This window comes from Ovis aries, chromosome 12 (genome assembly GCF_016772045.2).
Source record: "Ovis aries strain OAR_USU_Benz2616 breed Rambouillet chromosome 12, ARS-UI_Ramb_v3.0, whole genome shotgun sequence".
NCBI lineage: Eukaryota > Metazoa > Chordata > Mammalia > Artiodactyla > Bovidae > Ovis > Ovis aries.
In genome coordinates this window covers 25,567,020-25,580,345 of record NC_056065.1, presented here as the reverse complement: position 1 = coordinate 25,580,345, position 13,326 = coordinate 25,567,020, and the positions used below count along the sequence as shown (strand labels likewise).

General features: G+C 41.6%; 1 protein-coding gene across 5 annotated transcripts in view; it reads right to left on the bottom strand.

The window, feature by feature from the left end:
* Positions 1 to 13,326, bottom strand: part of DISP1 (dispatched RND transporter family member 1) — a 244,318-nt gene that overhangs the window by 175,731 nt on the left and 55,261 nt on the right. Inside the window, exons 2-3 of one of the 5 annotated variants that reach the window (XM_042257110.2) lie at positions 6,800 to 6,820; positions 6,430 to 6,522 (exon numbers count right to left, since the gene is read on the bottom strand). The exons of the other annotated variants lie outside the window; for them this stretch is intronic. The gene's annotated coding sequence lies outside the window, so the exon portion shown is untranslated. The remainder of the gene's footprint in view (positions 1 to 6,429; positions 6,523 to 6,799; positions 6,821 to 13,326) is intronic. 5 annotated transcript variants of the gene reach the window in all.

Here is a 13,326-nt window from a genome sequence, read left to right as displayed (position 1 = left end):
ATTTTTCCTTGCCTGAAGATGATGCAAAGGTTTCTACTATACAAGACAACTTATGTCCTCCACAATCAACCTCCACTTCCCCTTCCAGCCTCCAGACCAATCACAAACAACTATGCTTGGGAAGTGCGGAACGTGCTATGGTAGAAGAGGACTACGTGCTGAAGGAGCCGCAGGACTGACTTAGCCAACATTTACCCACAGCAGCTGGAAAAGTACATGTAGGGCTTGATCCTGAAAGTGCCGATCAAGGGAGATGGAATATAAAGTTGGATAAAGGAGAGCTTAATTGGAAGGGCTTCCCAGGTGACTCAGTGGTAAAGATCCACCTGACAATGCAGGAGACACAGGAGACGTGGACTCAATTTGTTGGTCAGGAAGATCCCCCGGAGAAGTAACCCACTCCAGTATTCTTGCCGGGAGGATCCCATGGACAGAGAGGCCTGGCAGGTTACAATCCATAGGATCACAAAGAGTTCGACATGACTGAGGGACTGAGCATGCATCTAGCTGAAAGCAGGTATCCTCCCATGACACAGAATTTAGCACCTAGACGAGAACCTTGGAAATGATACTACTCTACTACTAAGATAGCTCTTAAAAGCTTGGATGATGATGTAAAGGTCTATAGTAAGTGACAGGAAAATGCCAGAATTGCTGTTGAAGATGGTAAAGTGAAGGAATAGTGCGACCCTAGAGAGCACATATCACGTTAAGGCTGAAAAAAAGGTGCCTGCCCACCATACTCCATAGGAGGGCCCAGAAGACACTGTATCCCCAAAGCAGTAAGGAACGCACTGGTGAGCATCGTCCAGCTCAGCGGTAGCTGTCCTCATAGGCCAGTCTGACCAAAGGAAATAATATTAGAGAGCAGGGTTCCCTGAGGTACAAAGACCTGGCCCCATGCCTGAATCTGAAATATCTCTAAACACTGAGCCCAGCCCAGAGCTCCCCACAGAATTGAAATCCTGGTTGCAACTGCACTGTAGGTTAGCTTCTCCCTCTGCTCAATCCTGCTTCACAATCTTTCACTTTACTACAGATGCTATTCCCAAGAGAACTGCCTCAAAAACCTCCTCCACGCAAATCTCTGCCTCAACTCTCTTATTTCCTGGAGAACGAGACCTAAGACTATCTTAAACATTTCACAATGCTAGATGAAATAAAACAATAATCCTTTAAACACATAGAAGGAAATTAAGCAGTGAGAGGCCAAAAATAAGAGACAGGAACTGAGAAAACCAGAGCCGTAAGCATGAATTGATTGTGGTTGCTGTGGGGAGACATGCCAGTTTCAATAACCAAAAGGCTTGAATTTTAACACCTATTAAGTAGCTGGAAATGGGGCCTTACCCTTGAGAAACAGAGAGTTAGAATAAAATGCTCTCATAAAACCAAGTTACCCAGCTAAGAGGTTTAACTGTCTTGGCCAGAGTTCTAATGGACAAAAACAGCCTACACTGAGAACTTGAGAGTTGTGGCCCAGCCTTTAGAGAGGTCTGACGTTCAAACATATATTAGCTGCATGGGTCAAGAAATCCAAGGCTCAGAAACTTATCAAAAAAACTCATCTCAGGCCAACAGTACTCCTGGGATACCTAGCAAAAACAAATGCAAAACTACTCTGGACCTAGAGAATTTCTAAAAATAAAGCCTCACTAAAGATGAGCTTACAATCCAAAGTTACAAAGCACTTGAAGAAATAACCCACCATATGGTAAAAAAGACATAAAATTAGACAATTAAAAACTTCAGTTAATAGTACAGATAAAACTTACAAAATAAGCATGCTTAAAATTATTTAAAAGACATTATAAAACATATCAAAAATGTCAGACAGATTTGGGAGGGGGAATAGGAGTTTTATAAGCATTGAAATTAAAATAGATTTATGTATATGTATATATTTTACTAAGCTGCAGGTTGGGCTTCTCTGGTAGCTCATCTAGTAAATGAGCTCATCTAGCTCATCTGCCTGCAATGGAGGAGACCCTCGTTCAAATCCTGGGTCAGGAAGATCCGCTGGAGAAGGGACAGGCTAGCCACTCCAGTATTCTTGGGCTTCCCTTGTGGCTCAGATGGTAAAGAATCCACCTGCAATGCAGAAGACCCCAGTCCAGTCCCTGGGTGGAGATGGCAAACCACTCCAGCATTCTTGCCTGGAGAATCCCCATGGACAGAGGAACCTGACGGGCTACAGTCCATGGGGTCACAAAGAGTTGGACACAACTGAGCAGCTAAGCACAGCATAGCAAGCTGCAGGTTAAGACACAGCTTAAGAAACCATTTAAAAAAGACCAAGAGTTAGAACTTCCCCGGTAGTTCAAGGGTTAGGAGTCAGCCTTGCAGTGCAGGGGACACAGGTTCGATCCCCGGTGGGGGAACTAAGATCCCACATGCTGTGGGGCAACTAGCCCGAGTGCCACAGCGACTGAGTCCACAAGCTCTAGAGCCCGTGTGCCACAACTAGAGAGCCCACGCACTGCAATGAACGATCCCACAGGACACAACAAGGTCCTGCATGCTGCAACCAAGAGCCAGCGCAGGCAAACACATAAACGAACATTAGGGGAGAAAAGAAACAGCTTAGGGAATTACTCAGATACAAAACAGAGACATGGAAAGTGAAAAATGGCATTGAGAAATACGGAGCAATTTATGTCTGATGCAGGATACAGGATGCTTGGGGCTGGTGCACGGGGATGACCCAGAGAGATGTTATGGGGAGGGAGGTGGGAGGGGGGTTCATGTTTGGGAACGCATGTACACCCGTGGTGGATTTGTGTCAATGTATGGCAAAACCAATACAGTATTGTAAAGTTAAAAAAAAAAAAAAAAAAGAAATGGGAAGAGGAAAAAAAAAAAAAATACAGAGCATAGGAAAAAAGACGTAGTAACAACTTGCAGCAAATCAAGAAGAGACCAGAATGAGAAGCAATATTTGAAGAAATAATAGGTGAGAATTTTCCAAAAATGATGAAAGGCAATAATCATCAGACTGAGAAACCTCCTACATACACCTCTCACTAAGATGCATTGTCAACAAACTATACAGACACCAAAGACAAAGAGATTATCTCAAAAGCAATCAGAGAACATGGTCTCAAGAGGAAGAAACTAAATGGTACACTGCAAATGAAAATTAAACACAGTAAGACATTAGGAAGGCTCTATGCTGATATTCCTGTCATTCAACAAGCACATCTAGAAAACAGAAGGGGAGACAGGATCAAACAGCATGTGAAAGAAGGAAGCACAGAACACTAATTCCTCTCAGGAGGGAGTGCTTGTCAAGCAGTAAAAACACAATTCTTTTTCTTTTGGGGCTTCACTGAGATAAGAGAAGGAAGGTAAAGTAAAATGAAAGAAGGTAAGGAGGGAGAACAAAAATTCTCTTTCCTTATAAGAGACTATCATAAGAAAGAATAAAAAAGTCTCTAAAGACAAAAGAATTTGGGAGAGAATTTTTATGAAACAAATTTTCAAGGAAAGCCTCTAGCATGAAGACAAAAATGCTTTGTTTGTGGGTAAGACTAATGAAACTTGAATAATTAGGGGAATCCTAACTCAGCAGTGGCCACAGGAATGGAAAAGGTCAGTTTTCATTCCAATCCCAAAGAAAGGCAATGCCAAACAATGTTCAAACTACTGCACAATTGCACTCATCTCACACGCTAGTAAAGTAGTGCTCAAAATTCTCCAAGCCAGGCTTCAGCAATACGTGAACTGTGAACTTCTGGATGTTCACGCTGGTTTTAGAAAAGGCAGAGGAACCAGAGATCAAATTGCCAACATCCGCTGGATCATCGAAAAAGCAAGAGAGTTCCAGAAAAACATCTATTTCTGCTTTCTTGACTATGCCAAAGCCTTTGACTGTGTGGATCACAAGCAACTGTGGAAAATTCTGAAAGAGATGGGAATACCAGACCACCTGACCTGCCTCTTGAGAAACCTATATGCAGGTCAGGAAGCAAGTTAGAACTGGACATGGAACAACAGACTGGTTCCAAATACGAAAAGGAGTACATCAAGGCTGTATATTGTCACCCTGCTCATTTAACTTATATGCAGAGTACATCATGAGAAACGCTGGGCTGGAAGAAGCACAAGCTGGAATCAAGATTGCCAGGAGAAATATCAATAACCTCAGATATGCAGATGACACCACCCTTATGGCAGAAAGTGAAGAGGAACTAAAAAGCCTCTTGATGAAAGTGAAAGAGGAGAGTGAAAAAGTTGGCTTAAAGCTCAACATTCAGAAAACGAAGATCGTGGCATCTGGTCCCATCACTTCATGGGAAATAGATGGGGAAACAGTGGAAACAGTGTCAGACTTCATCTTTTTGGGCTCTAAAATCACTGCAGATGGTGACTGCAGCCATGAAATTAAAAGACACTTACTCTTTGGAAGGAAAGTTATGACCAACCTAGACAGCATATTAAAAAGCAGAGACATTACTTTGCCAACAAAGGTTCATCTAGTCAAGGCTATGGTTTTTCCAGTAGTTATGTATGGATGTGAGAGTTGGACTGTGAAGAAAGCTGAGCGCCAAAGAATTGATGCTTTTGAACTGTGGTGTTGGAGAGGACTCTTGAGAGTCCCTTAGACTGCAAGGAGATCCAACCAGTCCATCCTAAAGGAGATCAGCCCTGGGATTTCTTTGGAAGGAATGATGCTAAAGCTGAAACTCCAGCACTCTGGCCACCTCATGCAAAGAGTTGACTCACTGGAAAAGACTCTGATGCTGGGAGGGACTGGGGGCAGGAGGAGAAGGGGACAACAGAGGATGAAATGGCTGGATGGCATCACTGACTCGATGGACGTGAGTTTGAGTGAACTCTGGGAGTTGGTGATGGACAGGGAGGCCTGGCGTGCTGCGATTCATGGGGTCGCAAAGAGTCGGACACAACTGAGCGACTGAACTGAACCGAACTTATAAAAAACATAATAATATAAAATATAAAAACGACGATACAGTGAGAAAGCAGAAATACTAAAACTGAACACTGTAATGGACATGGTGGTTGCACCCCCAGCAACCATGTGCCCTACTTTGCCTCTGGAGCACTACTCCTGCCTCACACAGCCTTTAGATTTAGGGGGACGGAAACCACATTCACTCTAGCAATAAGGCACAGGACTCAGGTTCAAGGTGTTCAGTGTAATATCCCCTACTTCACCCTGACGTCTGGAGAAGTTTCATGGGAACTTTTGGAAAAGAACATCTCTCCTCTTCTGTATCATGGTGGTATGAAATATGATGCCTAGAACTGCTGTAGCCATTTTGCAATCACGAGGAAAGCCAGCCTAAAAACAAAATCAGCATGAAGATTTGAGCAAAGCCAAGAGAATTATAAAGAAACAGAGCCAGAGTCCTGCTCAAATAGCATCTGAAGACTGACCTATCTCTAAACTTTCCAGTTAAGTAAATGAAACAAATTCCCTTTGTTTTACCAAGTCAAGTTTTCAGTTATTTGTAACTAGAAACGTTATCTGATATATATGATACATGGTTAAAGCTCTATGTGATTTATCACTAAAATTTCCACTGATTTAGACTCAAAACAAATTTTAGACTAGAAATTTATTAAGATACAATACAGAAATGACTTAGGGGAAAAAAATGAGAAAATGTTTGGTATGGGAGATTTTCACTAGTCATGAGAAAGTAATTTGCAGGAGCCAGGAAAACTGAGCATTCCAAACACCAGAGGCCCTGCATGTCCTAAGACAACTGTGCAGATGAGAGTTAAGATGCTGGAGCCAGAGAGAAAACAAGACATTCTTAAATGAAGTTTGCCTCTAAAGAAATCCAGAGAGTATGAAACTACTTCCTCTTGCCAGTCTTTTTGTTTTCATGCTATTTTGCTTAAACTTTATTTACTATTTTTAAAAATTGAGAGATCTCTCATTATATATGCATAATATATGCATTTATCATCACTCCCTCCCAAAACTCTACTAAAAAGACAGTAAAGGAAAATTTTTTTAAAGTTTTAAATACTTGGGATAAAGACTGGAGGAAATTAAAGACAAAAGAAGCTAATAAAATTTTGGATGATGGAAAGCAAAGAGTTGAAACAGTTTCTGATTTAGCAGAACAGATAGAGTGGAAACTTAACAACCTGTAGTTAAGAGAACGATGCCAACAAGAAAGTAATCCACAAATAAAGAATCCCAGAAAGGCACAGAATGAGGCAGAGTTACGAGCGCAGCCAAAATCAGGAGGATGATGAAACTTTTCATAAGGAACAACTACACACTGGACACCTCTTTCCAGTTCTCCCACTAACACTCATTCAGGCAAGAGAAAAGCAGTTACTCTCTGGTAAAAACTGAACCTAACAAAATTGACTTAGGATCTAGAGACACTGGGTGTGAGGATGAGATACTGTACTGAAAACAAGAAGCATAAATACAAGTTTACTTACTAAGCAGTGAGATCACCCCCAACTCCCAAGCTCTTCTCTTACTCAAGTGTCAGACCATCCTTTTACTGCCTAGGCAGGAGATAATGATTCCTCCTTGTGAAGAAAAATCAGTCCAAAAGAAAAGACTGTAAGTTTTAAGAATCAAGAGATATCTCAATAATATAAACCTTGCTTTCAACTAACAGTCCTAGAGTGCAATTCATATACACAGAGATTCCACTAAAATTTTCTGCATTAACTAAACATTTGAGGAACAACTGGGACATGATTCTATCATGAATAAAAAAGAAACCAAATCAGATAGGAAAAAAAACCCAAAACTATACAGTAAACAAATAAACTGTTTTTTAAAAAAATTAAAAATTAATACCTTTAGTAAGATGAGATGAAACTGTATCCATAAAACAAGAATAGGGGATACATAAAGGAAAACCTAGAAAATAAGAAAAAAACTTCTGAAAATTTTAAATGAGAGCAGAAACTTTAAAAATATATATAACAGTAAGGCTGAAAATAAAGCTGAGGAAATCACCCAGACTCTAGAAACTTGGAAGATCAAAATCTAGAATAGCTATTATTAGACTATAGAAATTCTGGAAGACAGAAAAAAGAAGAAGAAATTATTGAAGATATAATAAAAGAAAATTTCCCATAAAATCCAAGAACAACAAGTTATAAAGAAAAGTGAGTATAATCATAATAATCACTTTGTGGCTCAGCTATGAATAATACATAATTATAATAATAAAGACAGTGACTAACCAAAAACTGTACTAACTATTATGGAAGAAGAAAGTTGATGGGGAGAGGGAAAGAATTAATGGAAGGCAGGTATAAAAGAGCTAAATCTTCATTTGTCTTATTAGAAAGTCAACATATACTGACTAAAATTGTAAAATTAAGAAATGAGCTCATAAATAACAATGAAAAATATGAAAGTATACCAGAAGAAACTGCTAAAGAAGAATTAAAAATAGTTGCCCCTGGGGATAATAACCCAAGGTTGAGAAGAATTAGTCAAGGATCAGCATTTTTCATTACACACTTTACCTCATTCTTTGAGCTTTTAACATTAATTAAACTTATAAACTAACCTCTGTAAGAGACATTTTATGACACTAAGTAGCATAAAACAATGGAAATATTTTATTAAATATTTTAATCTCTCTATTCATTTTTAAATTCTTTTAAATTTAAATATTTTTCTCATACAGATCCTCTTGCCCATTTCTTATTATTTCATTCTAGACAAGTATATTTTTGGTTACTATCTTGAATGACACCATAAAAATTTTGTTCTCTAACTGGTTATTGCTAGCTATTTATCATATTTTTAATTCAAAGAACCCTTGTTTTTAATTTTCTTAAATCCACTGTTAACAAAAATCATTTTCATTATCCTTATATTTAGCATTGTGCCTCACCCACAACAGGTAGAAAGTAAATATTTAACAAACAACAGAAAACACTGGCAGAGCACTTATTATGTCACACTGAACTAGGCCATTTATAATCTCTAATCGTCAGAGCTCTTTAAGGTAGTGTTTAGGCAGACTATAACAAACTGTCAACAGCTATAATAAAGGAAAAAAGAATATTTAAAGGCTTATGTGAGACAGTTTATTTCTCTCTCACATAATAGGTGGAAGGTAAGTGAGTACTCTACGGCAAGTACAGCTCTGCTCCAGGGAACCCACACTAGCTAGCTGGTTCTGCCATCTCCATCATTCAGAGTCCATCTCTGGATAAAGGTTCCTGCTTCAGTTCTTGTCCTTTCCCAAAGAGAAAAAGAGGACATCCAAGGCAAATGACTTTTTCTTTAAGAAGATCACCCCAAAAGTTATCCACATCTCTTCCTTTAACATCTTATGGTCTCAAACTTAGTTACAGGACCCTTTTAGGTATATCCTGGGACGGGGGAGCCTGGTGGGCTGCTGCCTGTGGGGTCGTACAGAGTCGGACACGACTGAAGCGACTTAGCAGCAGCAGCTGAGAAATGCCGGAGAAGGCAATCACTCCAGTACTCTTGCCTGGAAAATCCCATGGAGCCTGGCAGGCTGCAGTCCACGGGGTAGTGAAGAGTCGGACACAACTGAGCAACTTTACTTTCACTTTTCACTTTCATGCGTTGAAGAAGGAAATGGCAACCCACTCCAGTGTTCTTGCCTGAAGAATCCCAGGGATGGCGGAACCTGGTGGGCTGCCATCTATGGGGTCGCACAGAGTTGGACACGACTGAAGCAACTTAGCAGCAGCAGCAGCAGCTGAGAAATGCAATTGTAGTTGGGTGGTCATGCTGGCTAAAACTTGGGGTGGGGCTGGGAATCCATTTCTCAAAAGAAAAAAAGAATGTATTATAATCTCTACTTTATAAATGTATTATAATCTCTACTTTATAAATGCAGAAACCGAAAAATCAGAACTGTTTGCCTAAAGGTCATATGGAGAATAATAATTAAGCCACGATTCAATTCCATCTTGATCCTGTACTATTTCTACTGTGCATGCATACTGTTGCTTCAGTCTTGTCTGACTCTGCAAACCAACAGACTGTAGTCCACCAGGCTCCTCTGTCTATGGGAGTCTCCAGGCAAGAATACTGGAGTGAGTTGCCACACCGTCCTCCAGAGGATCTTCCCGACCCAGGGATCAAACCCATATCTCTTATGTCTCCTATATCATGTTAAGTAACAATAGGAATGTATATATATTATAAAATTTTTCGCTAAATGTGGCAGAACTGGATTGATTCTAACCATAATCCTAGTGTCCAGCAGTAGCAGCCACCCGACCCACACTGGTATCAGCCTTTCCACCTCTGAGGGAATTAACCCCATGCTGCCTAATGAAACAGCAAGGGTCTCCCCAGAGGGAGCTGCCATGTAAGACAATGCTGACTCACCTCCACCAACCCTCTTTTCTTCTAGATTTATAATTAGACTCAAGTCCCAGCAGGTCCCTAAAAGTGAGGTACAAAGTAAGGAGATTTGCTACGTACACTCCAAAAGAACTACTTGGGTTTTCAATTATAATTTATGCTTGCAGAAATGGAGGGAACGTGTCTGGAAATGAGTATTTAAGGGTATGGGATAATGGTACAAGGAACATAAAGTTGAACCAGGCTGAATTTCTTGATAAGGGCTCAGTAAGCAAAGATTCTGCCTTTAATGTTCCAGCTGGGGTCATTAGAAAGGGCTCTAACAGTTTGGCTGGTTGGCCAAAACATCAAAAGATGGCATACCATGAGCAAATTTAAATCACCCCAACCCTGGGTCCCCTTTGGTCTAATGCAGGAGGGATTCAAAGGCAGGAAAACTGAACTGTTAAGAGTGAGTTGTCAATTAAGACCTATTTGCCCAGAATGCAAGGATCCAGAAAAGTCTGAGAAATAAATCTGTGACAGGTGCCCCAACATCCTTGAAAAGCCTTCTGATTACTCTTCCCTGTAAACTAGACCTTCCACTGGGAACCGCAACCATTCAACCAGAAAACCTACACAAAATGGAAGTAATTGGGTCCCAAGGTGGCAGGGACCAACTGGCAGCATTTAGCTGCCAAAGCAAGGTGGGTACAGTCACTGTAATGAACAACAGAGTCAAAGCAATTGGAATAGTATGATTCACACAGACCTACGGTGTTGGCTAATCATGGTATTGCTAGAAGTGAAATAGATAGGAAGCTTACTAACTTCTTATTTGATCTGAATAAGCAGAAAAGTCTAGGTCAAAGGAACAAAATACTAATTCAAATCATAAAAACAGAGAGTCATGGCCCCTCAATTGATCACAGACTTGAGCCAGTTTACAGACCCAGAACCCCTTAAATGAAAAGGTCAGTTCCCTTGAAGAAGGACCCTAGTAGACTACTGAAATCGTATGCTGTTAATCATTCTCCCAACCTTAGTAACTACGGACTGGGGAAAAGAAAATAATGAGAACTTCCAGGGACTGATGGACACTGGCTCTGAACTGACACTGATTCCAGGAACCCAAAACAACAGCCCTCCAATCAGAGTAGGAGTTTACGGAGGACAGGTTACCAATGGAGTTTTAGCTCAGGTCCATTTACAGTGGGCCCAGTGGGTCCCCAAACCCACTCCGTGGGTTCCCCAGTTCCAGGATACATAACTGTAACACACCTACTTACTAGATGACAGAATTTTCACACTGTCTCCTCCCTGACCTGTGGAGTGGGGGTTACCATATGGGGAAAGGCTGAGTGGAAGCTACTAAAACTGTTTCTACCAAGGAAAACCCAGTAAATCAAAAGCAATACCACATTCCTGGGAGGACTTCAGAAATCAGGCTATCAACAAGGACTTGAAAAATGCAAGAGTTGCAATTCCCACCACTCTCCATTCAATCTCCTATTTGGCCTGTGCAGAAGACAGATGGATCTTGCAGAGTGACGGATTAATGCTAAGTTTAACCAAGTGGTGATTCCAATAGCAGGAGTTTCAATAGATGTGTTTTCATTGCTTCAGTAAGTTAATACAATCCCTGAGATGTGGTATGCAGCTATTGACCTGGCAAATGCCTTTTCCTCTATCCTGTCCATAAGACCCAACAAAAGGAGTTTGCTCTCAGCTGGTAAGAGCAGTAATACATCTCCACTATCTTACTTCAGGGGTGTATCAACTCTCCAGCCCTGTGTCACAGTATACTTCACAGGGATCTTACTGTCTTTCCCTTCCACAAGATATTACATTGTTCCATTATACCCACGACATGATGCTAACTGCAGAGCAGCAGCAAGTATTCTAGACTAATTGGTCAGACATCTGTATATCAGAAGACAAGAGACAAATCTGACTAAACTTCAGGGGTCTTTTACCTCAGTGAAATTTTTAGGGGGCAGTGGTATGAGGCAGGTCGAGACATCCCTCCTGAGCTAAAAGACAGGTTGCTGCATCTGGCCCCTCCCACAACCAAGAAAGAGGCACAACGCTTAGGGGACCACGATGGATTCTGGAGGCAACACAGTCCTCATGTGGCTGTGTTACTCCAGCCCATTTACCAAATGATCAGAAGAGCTGCGGTTTGAGGGGGTCCCAGAATAACAGAAGGTTTATGACAGGTTTTGGCTGCTGGGCAAGCAGCTCTGCACTCGGGCCACATGACGCAGTAGATCCCACAGTGCCTGAAAGATCACTGGCAGACAGCGATGCTGTGTGAGCCTTTGGCAGGCCCTCACACTGGAAGCGTGGAACTTTAGGATGTGGGAGCAAGACCCTACATCATCTCCAGATAATCACTCTCCCTTTAAGAGACAATTTTTGGCCTGCTGCTGCTGCTACTGCTAAGTCGCTTCAGTTGTGTCTGACTCTGTGTGACCCCATAGACGGCAGCCCGCCAGGCTCTCCCATCCCTGGGATTCTCCAGGCAAGAACACTGGAGTGGGTTGCCATTTCCTTCTCCAATGCATGAAAGTGAAAAGCGAAAGTGAAGTCGCTCAGTCGTGTCCGACTAGTAGTGACCCCATGGACTGCAGCCTACCAGGCTCCTCTGTCCATGGGATTTTCCAAGGAAGAACACTGGAGTGGCGTCCCATTGCCTTCTCCTTTGGCCTGCTACTGGGCTTCAAATCAAATGCTTCACCACAGGCTACCAAGTTACCATGAGACCTGAGCTGCCCATCACAAACTGAGTGTTATATGACCCATCAAGCCCTGAAGTTGGGCATGCACAGCAACACGTCACTGTCAAATGGAAGCAGTGTGCACCTGATCAGGCTCAGCAGGCCGTGAAGGCACAGGTAAGACATGCAAAGCAGCAGCCCAGATGCTCATGGTCCCACTCCTGCTACGCTGCCTCTGTTTCCTCCCCTCGTGCATCTGCACCTACGTAGTCAGTCACCTGAGAGGAAGAGGAGGTTTGGGTCTGGTTGATAGACGGTTCTGCTGGATATATAAGGTAAGTAGACAGATTCGAGACTCCTGACTTCCACTGCAGCATTCTTTTCACTATCCCATCTTGCAGTGGAGTAGGTTTGTCTATTACAATTATAGTCATTCCCAGATGTTAAACAGTTTAAATGATAATTTTTTCTTTCAGGTGATTATAAAGCTCCAGTCCCAAGTAAATCCTAAAGTTTGGCCACACTAGTAATCTTCTCTACATTTACTGAAAATGTATCAAGCAATGTTATTTTACCAACATAAAGTTAAAGGAGGAAACCTTCACAGTCAACAGTTTGTCTGTACAGATATTTCTAAAATCTAGTGTGCTCACTTACAAACATCATTAGAATAGAATAACTGAAGTCTGATTTTTCTCTTAATTGTGTTTACCTTCATGGTCACCAAAAGAGTCCAGTAACCAGTTTTCCCTCAGAGAATGAAACACCATATTCCTTCCATCTCAGTCAAAATTATTCACACTCTAATACAAGGTCTGTTTACTCTATTTGATACTTTTTGCTACTGTCCTAAATACAAAACAGAAATCCAGAATGTCTGCTGAATTAAGCTAAATTTCTCAACAGATGCCAAAGTTACCTAAAAGAAGGACCCAAACATTCTTTTTCAATATTTGCGTCCTCCAGATTCCCACCTACTATCTTGCTCCTTTTTATATGAGGCAGACAGTGAACCTGCTGTTAAGATCCCACCTCTTTACTTGAGGGATTAGCCCACAAAGAGTTAGCTTATCTCTCCAGCCACAGAATATGGTGCTACGTTCTGTTACACTATTTCTCTATGATGCGCCTGCCTGCTTAGTTGCTCAGTCACGTCCAAATCTTTGCGACCCCATGGACTGTAGCCCGCTGGGCTCCTCTGTCCATGGGATTCTCCAGGCAAGAATACTGGAGTGGGTTGCCATGTCCTCCTCCAGGGGATCTTCACAATCCAGGGATCGAACCCAGGTCTCCTGCATTGCACATGGATTCTTTACCATC